Raw genomic sequence first — 6,762 nt, 5'->3', positions numbered from 1 at the left:
TGTCTTGGTGTGACCCTCTTTGGGTTGATCCCATCTGAGACCCTCTGTGCTTCCTGGACCTGGATGCCTGTTTCCTTTCCCAGGTGAGGGAAATTTTCAGCTATTATGTCTTCAAATATGTTCTCAGCCCCTTTCTCCAGTCTTCTTCTGGGACCCCCTATAAAATCATGGCTTTTTTTCTGTGTCCCTTGGCGTGTTTTTAGGAGTGCTTATTCTTTTCATATGCTACTTCTAATTTTATTTAATTTCTGTGATGATTTCTTTTTTCCCACTCTTTGAGTTTAACCTTCAGTTTTTCTGCTTTGTGTTTTGTTTTACCAAGGAGATTGCTTCATTTTTTAAAATTAATTCATGGAGAAATATTTGAAAACAATTTCATCTGTTCTATGGCATAAGTTTTTTGGCATGGGTTCTTCATCTGCCATGAGTTTCACCTGTTCTTTCCCCCCTTTTTAACCTTGTAGTATCGTTACATAGGTCCTATGCTAATTCCCATTTTGAAACTCATCCATAAATAAGGTATTTCCTGGCATAGATATTTGCGCAAGTGTCATCGTGGGAAGGAACGAGAATCATAATCAAGGGTAACAAGGGTTTTCCTAATGTGTAAATTCCTCCAGCCTTTACATCCCTGAGTCAGAGAGGAAAGGAAGCTGTAGGATTGTTCCCAGTGCAATATCTCTCTAATCCCAGCCCCCAACACACAGTCCTGCAAATATACCTTATCTTTGTGCGTCTTCACCCAGCATCCCACCCTCTGCTTCTCGGAAGCAAACCTCCACACAGGCTCCGACTACCATATCACCCATCACATCCTCATTGCTAGAGCAGGATTTTGTGTTTGCATCTTGGAGAAGGGGACTCACCAATGTTTCCAGAGACCTGGAGCCAAGTACATCCCCTCCTCACTTCATTTTGCTCCCCTGATCCATCTCTACTATTTTTCACACCCTGTCCACCTCTTTAGATACCTCTAAGAATTTGTTTTCTTTGTTGTTGTTTTTTTTTCCCCATTTGGCTTTTGGTATTTTCTGAAAGGAGAACAGAGGAAATGCCAACTTTAGACTGACATCTTCAAGTTGGATGTGCCCTAATGTCTTCTCAATAAATCCCCTTCTGCTGAAACCAACAGAGGTGATTGCAGCTAAGAGCTCTGATTGGTACAGAAATTTGTACCAAGAGTCGTGGCAGGCAACATTTGCCCAGGAGGCTCTGGGGCTCTTAAGAACATCCTGGCTCTCTCTTTCCAGGCATTGGGTAGGATTGCATTTCGGTGCCTGCCGGAAGTGAGGGGCCTGCCATGTGACTTGTTTTGGGCAGTGAAATGAGACCAGAAGTGACACGTGACACTTCCAGAGAAAAGCATTCAGTTTCAATGATCCACCTGTTTTTTCAACTAATAAACTTTACTTTTCTGTTGTTGTTGGTTTTTTTGTTTTTTTTTTTTTTTTTGCGGTACGCGGGCCTCTCACTGTTGTGGCCTCTCCCGTTGCGCAGCACAGGCGCCGGACGCGCAGGCTCAGCAGCCATGGCTCACGGGCCCAGCCGCTCTGCAGCATGTGGGATCTTCCCGGACTGGGGCACGAACCCATGTCCCCTGCATTGGCAGGCGGACTCTCAACCACTGCGCCACCAGGGAAGCCCTAAATTTTACTTTTTTAGGAGCAGTTTCAGGTTCATTGAAAAACTGAGTGGAAAGTACAGAGTTCCCATAGAACCTCTTGACTCCACACACAAAACCTCACCCACTACTGGCATCCTGAACCATAGAATATGATCAATGAACCTACACTGACACATCATTATCACCCAAAGCCCACAGTTTACATCAGGACTCACTCTTGGTGCTGTACCTTCTATGGGCTTTGACAAATGTATAATGACATGTATCCACCATTATAGTATCATACAGAATTGTTTCATTGCCCTAAACATCCTCTGTGCTCTGCCTGTTCATCCCTCCGTCTCCCCTTAACCCCTGGCAACCACTGATCTTTCTACTGTCTGCATAGTTTTGCCTTTTCCGTTATGTCGTGAATAGTTGGAATCATTCAGTCTGTAGCCTTTTCAGACTGGCTTCTTTCACTTACTATTATGTACTTAGGGTTCCCCCGTCTTTTTTTTAACTTGATGGCTCACTTCCTTTCAGTGCTGAACAATATTCCACTGTGTGAATGAACCAACAGCTATTTATCCATTCGCCTACTGAAGGTCATCTTAGTTGCTAAGTTCTGGCAATCATAAATAAAGCTGTTATAAACATCCCTGTGTAGGATTTTGTATGGATATAAATTTTCACTTCATTTGGGTGAATACTAAGGAGTATGATTGCTGGGTCATACGGTAAGAGTCTGTTTTGTTTTGTAAAAAGCTGCCACACTGTCTTCCAAAGTGGCTGCACCGTTGTGCGTTCCCACTGGCGATGAGTGACAGTTCCCGTTGCTCCACAGCCTCACAGCATTTGGTGTTGTCAGCGTTCTGCATTTTGGTCATTCTAATAGGTGTGTTAGTGATATCTAGTTGTTGTTTTAAATTTGCATTTCCCTAATGACATATGATGTTGAGCATCTTTTCATATGCTTATTTGCCATCTGAATCTCTTCTCTGGTGAGCTATCTGTTATGTCTTTTGCCCATTTTGAATCAGGTTGTTCATTTTGTGATTGCTGAGTTTTAAGAGGGTTTTGTTTTGTTTTGTTGTGTATTCTGGATAACGGTCCTTTACCAGATGTATCTTTTGCAAATATTTTCTCCCAGTCTATGGCTTCCACAGAGCAGAAATTTTTAATGAAGTCTAGCTTATCAATTACTTCTTTCATGTATCATGCCTTTGATGTTGTACCTAAAAAGTCATCACCATACCCAAGATCATTTGTCTACTGTTACTTCCTAGGAGTTTTATAGTTTTGAATTTTACGTTTAGATCTATGATCCATTTTGAGTTAATTCTTGTGTAAGATGTAAGGTCTGTGCATCTAGGTTCTTCTTTTGCAAGTGGATGTCCAGTTTTTCCTACACCATTTGTTGAAAAGACTATCTTTCTTCCATTGTATTTCTTTTGCTCCTTTTTCAAAGATTAGTTGACTATATTTTTGCGGGTGTATTTCTTTGCCCTCTATTATATTGATCTATTTGTCTATTCTTTCACCAATACCATGCTGTCTTGATTACTGCAGCCTTACTATAGTCTTGAAGTTGGGTGGTGTCAGTCCTCCAACTGTGTCCTTCTCTTTTAATATTGAGTGGTTATTCTGGGTCTTTTGCCTCTCCACATAAACTTCAGAATCAGTCTGTCAATGTCCAAAAACTAACTTGCTGGGAATGCACTGAATCTGTAGATCAAGTTGGGAAGAACTGACCTCTTGACAACACTGAGTCTTCTGATCCATGAACATAGAATCTCTATTTATTTAGTTCTTCTTCGGTAACTTTCATCAGAGTTTTGATATATAGATCAAATATACAGCTTGTTAGACTTATACCTAATTACTTCATTTCGGGGGTGCTAACTGCTAACCTAAAGGAATAAGACAGCCAGTTATTTTACCAACAAGAAGGGCTTATTCAGGAGCAGCAAAGAATTGTAATTCAGGACATGTAACTATGGTGAACCACATGCAAGTCTGGTAACGCAAAGGAGAAGAAATTTTATAGAGCAGAAGGGGATGTTGGAAAGGGCTACTATAAATAAAAAGTCCAATGGAGTGAACTGGGGTTTGAAGTATAGTGGCCTTTCAGTAGCTGAGTTGTGACAGTCTGACACTGAGCTATTGCCAGGCAAGGAGAAGTTCTCCCTTCCTCCTGCTGGCAGTAGTGGGGTCACTTCCTGCCCGAGATGCAAGGTACATCTCTTCCTGTTGGCATCTGTATTGATGTTGAGTGATATGTGCATGACAGCTCCCTATTCTGGCCTCCCAACTCCATGTTAGTGAGGTTTCCCTTTACAGGCACGCCTCCTCTTACTGCACTTCCCTTTATTGAACTTCACAGATACTGCATTTTTTACAAATTGAAGGTTGGTGGCAACCCTGCATCAAGCACGTCTATTGGCACCATTTCTCCAACAGCATTTGCTTGCTTCATGTCTCTGTGTCACATTTTGGTAGTTCTCACAGTATTTAAAAAATGTTCACTGTGACATTTGTTACGGTTTGTGATCAGTGATCTTTGATTTTACTACAGCTCGCTGAAGGCTCAGATGATGGTTAGCATTTTTTAGCAATATTTTTAAATTAAGGCTGTACATTTTTTTAGACATAATGCTGTTGCACATTTAATAATTGACTACAGTATAGTGTAAACGTAACTTTTACATGCACTGGGAAACTGTTAATTTTCACAGTGTAAATGGCAATGTACTTTTTTGTTTGTTTTGCTTTGTTGGCCGTGTGGCATGTGGGAATCTTAGTTCCCCAACCAGGGATCGAAACCATGCTCCCTGCCGTGGAAGCACAGTCTTAACCACTGGACAGCCAGGGAAGTCCCAATGGTAATGTATTTTTAGTTTCAAAGTCCACTTGTTCATAGGAACACCTGTTAGATAAGAAAGCAATTTGTTTTTTTACAATATTTACATTGTATCCTGCAACCTTGATACAATCATGTTTCAGGTTTTTCTGTCAATTCTTCTGGACGTTTACATAGACAATCATGTCATTTGCAAAGACAGTTTGATTTCTTCCTTCCCAATCTGCATGTATTTTCTTTTTCTTGTCCTGTCGCACGTGCTAGGACTTCGCTATTATGACACTGAAAAGCAGTGATGAGAAGGGACATTCTTGCCTTGTTCCTGATCTTAGCAGGAAACTTCTGAGTTTTTCGCTGTTAAGTATGATGGTATCTGTACGTTTGGGGTAAATGTTATTTATCCAGTTGAGGAAGTTTTTCTCTATTCCTAGTTGCTAGGACATATCCAGTGATCAGTCTGGCTTTAAACTACTGGTCTTATTTGTTAAAAAGTACTTTTCTTAATGCAACATAACGTGACCTCTCATGAGTGACTTAGGGAAAACCTGGGATTTGTTAGCTGGCTGGAGTTTAGCTGAGGGTAGGAGAAATCTGGTTAGTACCAGGGGATGGGATCCTGGATACATTGGCACACAGCTGCAAAACAACTTGTCTGGAGATGTGGTCACCTGAGACAGATATCTTCTGAAGGCAAGACTTTGAGAGACTAGCTGAACACCACCTTGAGAAATGAGAAAGGCTTGAGAAACTCCAGGACTGCAGGGTGGGGCTGCTCCTTTAACAGTGCTCAGTAGTCAAGAGAAAGACAGGGATAGGCTCAAAGTCCTCAAAGTCAACATGGACTGAGAATCAGGGACTTCCTATTACTCTGTAGAAAAACCTCTCATCTGGTTTTCAGCTGCAAGATTGAGTTACCTGAACACCCAAGTCTTAGCTGGCCCATCAGCAAATCCCAGCAACAGGCAAATGCACAACCTTACCGGATCTCTCATGGAAAAGCTGGAGCACTGATCAGCCCTCAGAATTGAAAGGGGGATATTTGGGCAACGTTGGATGCCTCAGGTACCCTGAATACCCAACCTCACCAAGGCTCACTTTGAGAACTCAGTCCCTCCTCCCTTGGCTGATAAGGCTGTGCCTTGCTTGAAGACTCTTATCGGAGGAAGTTACCTCCAAGGAGAAGCCAGTCTCCTCAAACTCACTCCCATCTCACCTTGTCTCTAGACTGCTAAGGACAGTCGGATCTCAGCAGGTCCAAAGTGGCCAGTTACAAAGTCCAATTCAGAAGCAGCTTTGACTAAATGAACAAGTATCTGCTGCTTTACATTGGACAAAAATCAGGGAAGTGTGTGGGAGCTGATTCTAGAAGTGCTTGGCCAAGAAAGGCAGGGTGCAGTTCCAGAGGGGGCTCCACCCATAAGCAGGACTCAGAGTGGGCTAGCTAGGGAACTGGAAAGGATCCGATCATTTCCTTTGTTGCTTGACCAAAACCTGGAACCCACAGTGGCCCATGCTGAGGTAAGTGAACCTTCCAGAAATCCCTTGGAACGACACAGAGGTAAGAACTCTCTCTTTCCTCTAGGCTACTCTCTACCAGGAGCGAGGCAGGCTTGTTGGAAGGTCTCAACAATGTTACCTGCTCATCCACCCGACAGGTGGTCTGGGGAGGGTACAGAAGACTCATCCTTTGCGGAAGTACTGGAAAAGCACTGTGAACAGAGCAGAGAAGCACCACGGTGGCCCTTCCCTGAAGGCTGGATGGAACGCCACGGGAGGTGCAGGGGTAGAACCATGCTCTTGGGCCAGCGCAGATCCTGGAACCCGAGGGCGGCAGGGAACACCTTACTTCCACAGGCCATGTACGCGAGGTTCCCACAGCTGTCAGGCTAGTGCAATGAACTGGGTGCGCCAACCCACGGGGGGTCTGGAGACAGCTCTCTGCCCTCTGCACCCCGACGCAGGTCTGGTGAACAGAAGCTTCACTTGAGCTGCTCAGCTGCATGTAGCCCCTCACTGAATTTCTAACCCTGTGTTCAACTTCTGGAGCCCCTAAGTAGAAGGAAAGGTTGACTGGGAGCCTACTTCCCAGCCTCACCCAAAGGGGCCAGTGGCACAAAACTACCCTGGCCTTGCAGGACTGTTGGAACCCCAGTTCCTGGTGAACCATGGCTCCTGAGCACGTGTCCTGGTTACAGCTATTTCCAGCTGACTCACCCTGCTGAGTGAAGGAGGAGGGACCTTCTGACTTGGGGACTCTTGCCATTCGGCTCTGAAAATATCTGACATTAGGCCCTTG

The sequence above is a fragment of the Tursiops truncatus genome, chromosome 6 (assembly GCF_011762595.2).
Source record: "Tursiops truncatus isolate mTurTru1 chromosome 6, mTurTru1.mat.Y, whole genome shotgun sequence".
Taxonomy (NCBI): Eukaryota; Metazoa; Chordata; class Mammalia; order Artiodactyla; family Delphinidae; genus Tursiops; species Tursiops truncatus.
The sequence above is the reverse complement of the archived record's forward strand: the minus strand, read 5'-3'. Positions refer to the sequence as shown.